General features: G+C 46.0%; 1 protein-coding gene across 17 annotated transcripts in view; it reads right to left on the reverse strand.

Moving 5' to 3' along the window:
* The window catches only part of adgrb2 (adhesion G protein-coupled receptor B2), a 194,900-nt gene that overhangs the window by 183,084 nt on the left and 1,816 nt on the right, over positions 1-10,000 (reverse strand). The window lies entirely within an intron of this gene.

The raw sequence follows: 10,000 nt of genomic DNA on the forward strand, positions 1-10,000 counted from the left end.
ATTTTGCAAGTAGGGCGGTGCAGGTGAGCAAACCCTTTGCAGATCTCGTAAGAGACTCCACGTTTCAAACAGGGCCCAACAACTGCCTTGCTGCATCAGGATGACAGACACTTATAGTCTGGAAGGGAGCAAAGGGGAGGATCTGGATCCTTTCAGTTTCGCAGGGTTCAATCGTATTCAAGTGGAAACATCCTACTGATCAGGTCCCAGTTGGATATGTTTAATACATCGCTTATAGCATAAAGTCCCTTCAAATCAAATGAAAAAAAAAGAGGAAAAGCCCAGCTTTCTTTCGGCATGATCTGTGAAACAGATTTAGTGGAGTTGAGAGTCCCGCAAGCTAAAGTCTAATCATCTCTTAAGCTGTATAGGATTTAGCCTCCATTTATACCCGGGATTAAGACACCAACAGGCGCCGTAATTTAGTTACAATCACACAGAGGCCCACGGAATCTATTCAGTGCTCAAGATGATTCAGCAGAAAAACCACACACACAATGCTATCTGCTTATCTGTTTTCAGACGGCGACATTCATTTGCATCCCCCCTTAAGAGAAAAGACTGTGTAACCAAATGAAAAAGAGACATGGAATGATCTGCTTTTACTCAAAGGAAAATAAGGCCAGGAATCCACCACACATTCTGTGAGAAGAAGACAATGATTGATTCAGGATTTTTCTTTTTTTCAATCACACACAGTACCCCAACCTTTGTGGGGGTTTTACGGTGCAGTAGAAAAAAACAACAACAGCAGAAGATAAAAACGTACATTTAGCAAACAAACTGCCGACCGACTGCCGATCTAGTGCGGGGGGGGGGGGGGGGGGCGCGGGGGGGGGGTATGCGTGCAGAAAGGATCATCATGGAGAGAATCCCCCAGCAAAATTTGCTCCCCAGCGAAGGCCAGAGATCGGCCACATCAAATTACATCCTGAGTCCAGAGCCCTGTTTTTGGAGGTGCAATTCCGTGATGAACATGAGCCTCGGTTCTCCAGGGGTCTCTTGCATGCTACATTTACGATCAAGGGGGCTTCAATGGGTATGGGGTTAGAGAGCAGCTGATTGAGGGCAGAGCGTGAACTGTGATATCTGAACTGCGGGGGGGGGGGGGGGGGGGCACAGGCAATACATCCCATAGAGGCAACACCGAATATATACTGATAGATTTGTGTTCAAGTTTTGTCGAGAACGGCATCAGGATTATTATTTTTATTATTACACGTTGTATAATTAGTAGTAGTTGTATTACTAGGACGCATGTTGTGATAATTAGATGAGGTTTGTAATTGTCAATGGTCCCAATCGAATCGGATAACATACTCGCTGGCATATAATAGGACATACAGCGCCCTGGATGAATTGAATCGATGGGGAATAATTCACGTGTAAATAAACTCAGTCTCTACACCCACACTTCCAATCCCCCCTGCCCCTTTTACACTTTGACATTTGTATTCCGAGCGCATAAAAGCCTGGCAGACAACAACAGCTACGTCTGGCCTATGTAGGCAGCTGAGGCCAGTTTCATCTGACAACATCAAATGGCAGCGTGGCTTAAACACAGCAACCATGATGAACGATGATGATGATGATGATGTAGATGATGATGATGATGACATTGATGATGGTGAGGATGATGATGATGATGATGATGATGATGTCTGGCAAATCTCTGATGGCATTGTGTTTGCTTCAGTGTATGAAATCCCCAGTGGAACGTTAGGGATTTTCACCTTTGAGCCTGGACCAGATGGAGCACCGACTATAGGAGAATGGGAGCGGTTTGGTAGCAGGCAGTGAGAGTAAATCTCAGGACTGTATTGTGGGATAAGGGCTTGGACTAAGCACACACTGTAATGTGACGTGATTACATGTGGCGCCAGTGTATGTGATTGTGAAGCGCCTGTGTGCCTCCAAATGTTCCCTACGCATGTGTGTGTGTGTGTGTGTGTGTGTGTGTGTGTGTGTGTGTGTGTGTGTGTGTGTGTGTGTGTGTGTGTGTGTGTGTGTGTGTGTGTGTGTGTGTGTGTGTGTGTGTGTGTGTGTGTGTGTGTGTGTTTGTGCACAGTGAACGTGTGTCAGTGTATATGTGCTTGTATGTGTGCACGTGTACTTTTGTGCTCCTCTCTGTTTGGTTGCCACCGCTTCGAGGGAAAAAGAGGGCTGTGTGTGTATGTGTGTGTGTGTGTGTGTGTGTGTGTGTGTGTGTGTGTGTGTGTGTGTGTGTGTGTGTGTGTGTGTGTGTGTGTGACTAGGCACATAGTGCAGGGCTCAGGAGGAAATGCTAATTCAACAGAGAAAAACCGGATCCAGGGAACAGCAGTGATGCACTTTCAGTTTCTGCAAAACACAAGGTTCTGCTGGGGAAGCATTTTGTGCTCTACACGTATGAAACAGGCTCTTGTTCCTAAAACAATGTTTCACCACAGAGACAGAGATCACACAGGCACAGCGCGCTTTCCAAAAGAAACAATGGAATAGGAGATATATAAAATATATTTATCAAATTTGTATCTACTTTATCTTTGAATCTCAATTATGAGTCGAAAATAATCCCCATTCTGTGTTTGAATACCTAGAGACTAACAACAAACTCTCATTCACCTATGGTCGACCATGTGACTGGTTTATCCTTAGGGGATCTTGCAGTAACAATTTCTGCTTTAAAAGATATGTTCCTAGTGTAGCTAATGTACTTCAAGAATAGATAAAGGTAGGGTAAATAGTTTCCTCCTCCCTGGTAGAGCATGGTTTGCATGTTGAATTGGAACAAACAGGCTGAAGGGCTTCCAATGGGCCAAAATACAATGATAAACTTATATCGAATAAATATATATATATATATATATATTTTTTTTTTTTTTTAATATATATAATCGGTTGGAGCAGTGATACGTCTCACAAAGGAAATATAATTGTATTCGAGAAATAAATAAATAAATAAATATATATATGTGTATATATATATATATATACATACATACATACATACATACATACATACATACATACATACATACATACATACATACACACATATATATATGAGTGCAAATAGTCTGGGTTAGAAGCAATACGGCTGACAAAAAGTATAAATCGACTCCCGGCCATATATCTGCAGACGATTCAATTTGGTGGGTTTGCAGGCTTCATTTACAGAACACTTACCAAGACCGTGTGTCCGCGGAGCACACTCACGGGGCTGGTAACCACGCCAACACCAAATATGATGGAGTGAGTCGGGGCTCCTCCGGCCATCTCTACGGACACCGCTGCCGCAGAAGAAAGCCAGAAAACGCCATTTTGGGTATTGCGTATGTGGTTGTGCATATGTGTCTGTGTGTGTATGATGTGTATCAAAGTGCTGATGATGTGTGTGTGTGTGTTCTTGTTACTACAACTGCCATGGGTGCTTTACATGCCAACACACACACACACACACACACACCCCCCCCCCTCCCCCCCCCCCCACACACACACACACACACACACACACACACACACACACACACACACACACACACACACACACACACACACACACACACACACAAACACACACACAAACACACAAGCGGTTTTTGACGGATTATCACGGTTGGTTGTAATGTAACTGAGAGTACTGCTCATGTTGGGGAAAAATTGCGACCTGCAATTGATTCGACGAAAATCCTGGAAATTGGGATTTGTGTTTTCCCAACGGTATCAAGGACGCCAATGATCCAACTCATCAGCGATTATCTTCCCCCCCGAAGACAGAGATGATGTTTCGGAATACATTTGTTTCCCCGGCACACACACACATATATAAAGCGTGCACTCTCTCATATTAGAAAGCAGCCGAGCGTGACGGTTCCCCTTTAAGTGCATCGCCTGCATCCAAGTCAAACACTGGTCAGCATTGCGGCTGCATATGTGTTTAATTAATGAACCCCTAATTAACCCGCAGTGTGGTAAAGGAGACGAAGACGTCGAGGACGGGGAAGGGGCGAGCACCTGGAGCCAAGTGTTCTCTGGCAAGTGCGCTTTAATTACACAAACGTCCCCTGGTGACGGCTGACTTCCATCTGCATGGGTCCAAATGGGATCCAGGTAGCAGAAAAAAGGTAAGTCATACACGTTAATACATGCACCCGCACACAAACAAGCACACACACACAGCCAATGTCCCACTGTATGGATGGAAATATGGAGACTTATGTCCAGGGTGCCAAAGCATCAGTTTTCTCCCGTAGCTATGTGCATCAGGCTAGCAGTGCCCATCCATGTGTCTGCTTTATAACGTCTGCCAAACTATTTGCTGAAAGTGATTGAAAAACAGCGGTTTATTTTGTTTATATACACGTCCGCCTCGACAGAACAACATATCAGATTTGAATTACAAAATGTCAATGTTTACGCAATATCCCACCAGTACACTGTCACTCAGCAGCTCATTCATTCATAGGGTTTTGACGTGTTCAGAGATGCAGTCTACAAGTCTGCCAATCCTATGCAGCTTCTTTTGTGTTTTCCCATCATGCATCAGCATGGATCTCTCAGGTGTCCTACCTGTCCACTGTTTAGTATGAACGAAAAACACACGCTGTGTCACAGCCACACGTCCGACACACGCATTCACAAGCAAACATAATTATATACACATTCCCACACACATTCTCATATTACATTTTATGTTTACCCTCAACCCTTATTCAACCATGCAACCCCGCACACGGTCTAGGCACCGTTTTATTTACGGCAACAGCTGGGGGAGCAATACTTGGCATTATCCAAGAGAATTTCATAAGCGTTTGAACTCTCCCCACTGGATGGAGATCTCTCTCTCTCTCTCTCTCTCTCTCTCTCTCTCTCTCTCTCTCTCTCTCTCTCTCTCTCTCTCTCTCTCTCTCTCTCTCTCTCTCTCTCTCTCTCTCTCTCTCTCTCTCTCTCTGATAATTTCCTATGTCTCTTCATCCCTCTATTTATCTTCCCCTTCTAATGTCCCAAAGAGCTGTTTAGACAGGGCATAAAAAAGGATTAGGGCTCCCACTGCCGGATGGGGGATTCGGGGCATTAGAGTGCACGTCAAGCAGAAATAACTCCTCATCAATGTCCAGAACCTCCATTTTGCTGCATACCGACTATATTCTAGATTCCCTCGGTGGACTGTAGCCGCGATTCCCAACACTGCCGCCCCAGCGCCCACAGAGCATTTCACCAGGAGCTGACGGGTGTCAGAACGGGTCATTTCCCTGGTGACTGGCCTGGTGTGGCCGCTCGGATGAATCCGACATCTCAAACACTGCGCGCAAAAACCCTAAAATGGACCAAGAGAGGGACACTGTGTGTGTGTTTGTGTGTGTGCGTGCGTACGTGCGTTTGTGTGTGTGTCTGTGTGTGTGTGTGTAAATGTAGACTCAGTGTGTTGACGGAGGGGGGGGGGGGGGGGGGGTTGTCTTGAGTGGGGCACATCTGGCATAATTTCTAATGTGAGAGGACATTGGACTCATCCTCAAAGCGACAGAAATGCACGCATGCAGCGACAGACTCATCACTCCCCACAACCCTGTAAATACTAATAAAACAACCCTGACCATACTAATAATAGACCCTGTCAATACTAATAATACAACCCTGTCAATACTAATAATGCAACCCCTTTAATAGTAATAATATAACCCTGTCAATACTAATATCAAAGCCTGCTAATACCAATAATACTAACATGTTAATACTAATAATACCAAAATACAAATACTAATATTACAACCCTATTAATACTAATAATACAAACCTGTAAATACTAATAATGAGCTCTTAATACAAATAATATAACCCTGTTAATACAAATAATGCAACCCTGGTAGAACTAATAATAAACCATGTTAATACTAATCCAACAATGTTAATACTAACAATACAACCCTATTAATACTAATATATCAACGACGTTAATATGAATAAACAGCCCTGTTAAAACTAATATTACAAGCCTCTTAATACTAATACAACCCTGGTAATACTAATAATACAAACCTGTAAATACTAATAATAAACCATGTTAATACTAATATCCCGGTTGCATTCAGGCGGCCTTGAACTCTAATTCATCATGTAATGCGGGTTTGTAGATGCAGATATTCCTGGTTGTACTTCCTCAACTCGCTTGTTTCCGCTCATCCTTGCCACCGGCACACACATAGACACACAGTCAGGCAGAGTGTTGCCTCGTGCCCCCCAACCTAAACGGCGCTCGCTGCAAATATTGACACAGTCACCCGGCGGCCGCGCCAGCCCAACGTTACCCCCGGCGACAGAGGCATCTGTTGGACCCGGCTAGAGCCCGGTGACGTGCAGCACTGCTGCAGAGGCCCATTTCGTGCTAGTACATGATGGGTGAGTGTTTGTGATTGATTGTGGTGTGTTGAGAGTGTGTGTGTTTGTTTGTGCGTGGGTTGGAGAGGGGGGAGGGGTGGGGTAATGGTGGGAGAGGCGATGAAACGAGAAGAGGAACTGGAGACTAGTCTTTGTCCACATTTCTGGGCTTTTTCCTTTCCTCAACATTATGTCTTAATGGCTCCTGTTTTTCTATGGGAAGGGCCTACTAACTCTGAATTCTGAAAATGTCACGCTTTCCCCGTTGTTCATTGTCTCTGTCTCCATCTACTTATAGGTGCATAATTATTTGGGCATGTCGTACTCATTCAGGGAGAAAAAGTAGTCCTAAGTGGTTCGTTTTTTTTCCACATTCATGCTCTTCTCGTTTGAGCGCCATGTTTAGCTAGCAGGATACCACATTCAGAACACAGCTAGTAGTACGTTCTGATCGTTGTTTCAACGAAAAAAGCGGCGCACACTGCATCACATCAACGTCTTGACAGTCGATGTCAAACTTCTTGGATCCTTGCGGCTCAGATCTGTTTATACAACCACTGACACGCAAAGCTACAGGGATTTTAAACAGAGCTATATCGAATCCAGCGGCAGGATTTCTGAATGAATGGGTTTCTGGGTCTTAAGATGGTCGTGATGGCGACGGGGATGGCAATGGTGTGGGTAATGGGGGTGAGGAAGATGATGGTCTTGAGGTTGATGATGATGGGGATGAGGATGGTCTTAAGGTTGGTGATTCCGATGGTGGTATGATAATGAGGATGATGATGATGGTGGTGGTGATGATGGTGATAATATGATGATGGCGTTCTTAAACTTCGCTTTGGGGCTTAAGTCTCTGCAGCGTTTAGCCTTCACCTTAAACTATTTACTATTTAGTACCTATCTAACTCAAGCATGCCTGCCTTGGGGTGCAAGTACCTGTGCCTGTCAGCCTCGAGGCCAACACCACTGCGGCACCCCGGCGCCTCAGGAAGACCATTCATCCCATGATGAAACTACCAACACCAGTCTTGAAATCATGCACCAGGGAAGAAGACCCAACTGACCCAAACAATCCCTGAACACACCCACACACACACACACACACACACACACATACCTCATTTTTGTAATGGAAGAAACACAAGCTGGGCAGGATTGTAGTGGCTCATGCAAATCCTAAGTAGCCCACTGAGATTTGAAATGATATTGGATGGATGGACGGAACCATGCGTGGAGAGGAGGAGCTGAGGGAGGGCAGAGGAGGGGGTGTGAGGGGCAGGCCGGAGAGGAACCCAGGGCTGGACAGGATACGGATGGTAACAGGGGGGTTGGGGGGGGGGGGGGGGGGGGGGGGGGTGAGGGGTTACAAAGGTAACAGCAAATGAGCAGCGATCCGGGGAGGTCCAAGCTGTTTTCTGGACCTTGGTCCATATGCTCGTTGTATCGCATACACACACACACACACACACACACACACACACACACACACACACACACACACACACACACACACACACACACACAGGAACACATTGATTTCACTTACAATTCAAAACAAATAACCCACAAACCAAATAGCTAGTGGCCACATTCTAATTTGCACCCAGCTTTGCCTTTGCCTCATATGCCAAATGTGTCTGTTTAAATTAATAAGTCAGAGTGTGAGTTGTGTTTGCTAGTGAGAGGGGAGAGAGAGAGAGAGAGAGAGAGAGAGAGAGAGAGAGAGAGAGAGAGAGAGAGAGAGAGAGAGAGAGAGAGAGGGAGAGAGGAGGGAGGGGGGGAGAGAGAGAGAGAGAGAGAGAGAGAGAGAGAGAGAGAGAGAGAGAGAGAGAGAGGGAGAGAGAGATTGCGTTGCCATTGCCAATGCTGTTGCATAAGTGCAAGGCTCCTTTTTTTAGCGTTGAGAGATATTAGCCAGGGTGACGTGCATAATAGCGGGCGTCGTAAAACAGGACAGACGCAGCCTAGTGCAGTCGTGTGGCAGCCTGGCGTCTCCTACATCCCCCGGACATATCCTTACTGCCTATATCTCTGTTATGGTGCATTATGTCAACGCTCAAGTCTCTCTGTGTAAGCATCCCTCCTCCTCCTCCTCCTACTCTCCTAACTCCATCTGCCTCATGCAAGTGTTAATCCAGAAGCTCCCCCTCTACGTTTTGTTCCCACACGCGGAAAACCCTATGAGACTCCGGCGCTCCCTTGCTCCTACACCTGGTCCCCCCCAATGCTGCATTATGTCTACGCCAAAGGCGGCTCTTTAACTCGTACTCTGCATCGGCTCCCTGCCTCTTGTGTGCAGCTGATAATCCAACCATCACTTTTTAAACTGGTCTGCTCAAATCTGCCCTGCTGCTTTCGTGATGCCACACAGGTCTTTTTACGGCTTCAGATTAAGCCGACATTGTTTGGGTTTCTCCTGCTAAAAAGAGGGCCCATGAGCAGCAGGACAGCGGCCCTGGTAAAATAAAGTACGGTTATTCATCGCATTCTTCCAGGGGGGACACTGAGCAATGAAAATGAGTTGAAAATGTACAAACAACAAAGATCTAAAGGGAATTTGGTTTGGTGTTCTTGAGTCAACGGTGGGGAGAGGGGTGTGTGTGTGTCCATAAATAGGGTATAAGTTCACATACATTAAATCATTCAAACTATAATGGCTGGTGTTGAGTTTCATAGGGTTTGCTCCATGGAACGATTCCAATGCACGCTTCCCCCTCCACTGGACACGTTGTTATACCAAGCCATTGAAATTAGCCGATTTGTTTAGTGTTTTTTTTTCGAAGGTGTGCCAGCTGAGGTGAGCACACCTGACGTACGGCCAACAGATTTTAGGATGGAGGTGTGGAAAGGATGGGGGGGGCGACGTCTCTCTCTCTCTCTCTCTCTCTCTCTCTCTCTCTCTCTCTCTCTCTCTCTCTCTCTCTCTCTCTCTCTCTCTCTCTCTCTCTCTCTCTCTCTCTCTCTCTCTCTCTCTCTCTCTCTCTCTCTCTCTCTCTCTCTCTCTCTCTCTCTCTCGTTGCCGCGTCCCGCTTGTCATTCCCGATTAGCATCACCAGAGCCACCTGCTTGTTGCTTTGGAGACAAGGGGAGGCATCCGGAGACTGATCAGGAGATGCAAGATAAACACCTAAAAACATCCGTCGTCCGTTTCGCTCAGGCTGCACTTATAATCCATGAAGGTGGATGTAAACGCCGAACTGTGCCTTTTGATTTCCTTTTGTCGTTCGCCGGTAGCCTACGCGTGATCGAGTCGTTTTAATAGGATTTCGTGAAGTCTCTCTTGTCTTCAGTACTCCCAAACTAGTTAGTATTCCACAGGAGAATTCACATTCCCTCCGCAAACCCTGAGAGCCTCCGAAGCAGAGAGACCTGGTTCCAAAATGCTGTTAGTGAAACAGATAGGTTGTCATGCAGGATCGCATCTTGTTATTAGACTATATAACCATTTCACTACAGCTCCCAGAGGCAGTGCGCTTCGCTATCGCTAAATTATATTTTCACATAGATACGAATTAGGCACGACCAACTCCCCCCCCCCCCCCCCCCCCCCCTACTCCCCTCCGCTAAACGTAAATGCGCACAGTTTCTAAACATTAATGCTGTGTGTGCGTGCGTGTGCGTACAATTTGAGTGCGGGTGT

The sequence above is a fragment of the Gadus morhua genome, chromosome 22 (assembly GCF_902167405.1).
Source record: "Gadus morhua chromosome 22, gadMor3.0, whole genome shotgun sequence".
NCBI classification, from domain to species: domain Eukaryota; kingdom Metazoa; phylum Chordata; class Actinopteri; order Gadiformes; family Gadidae; genus Gadus; species Gadus morhua.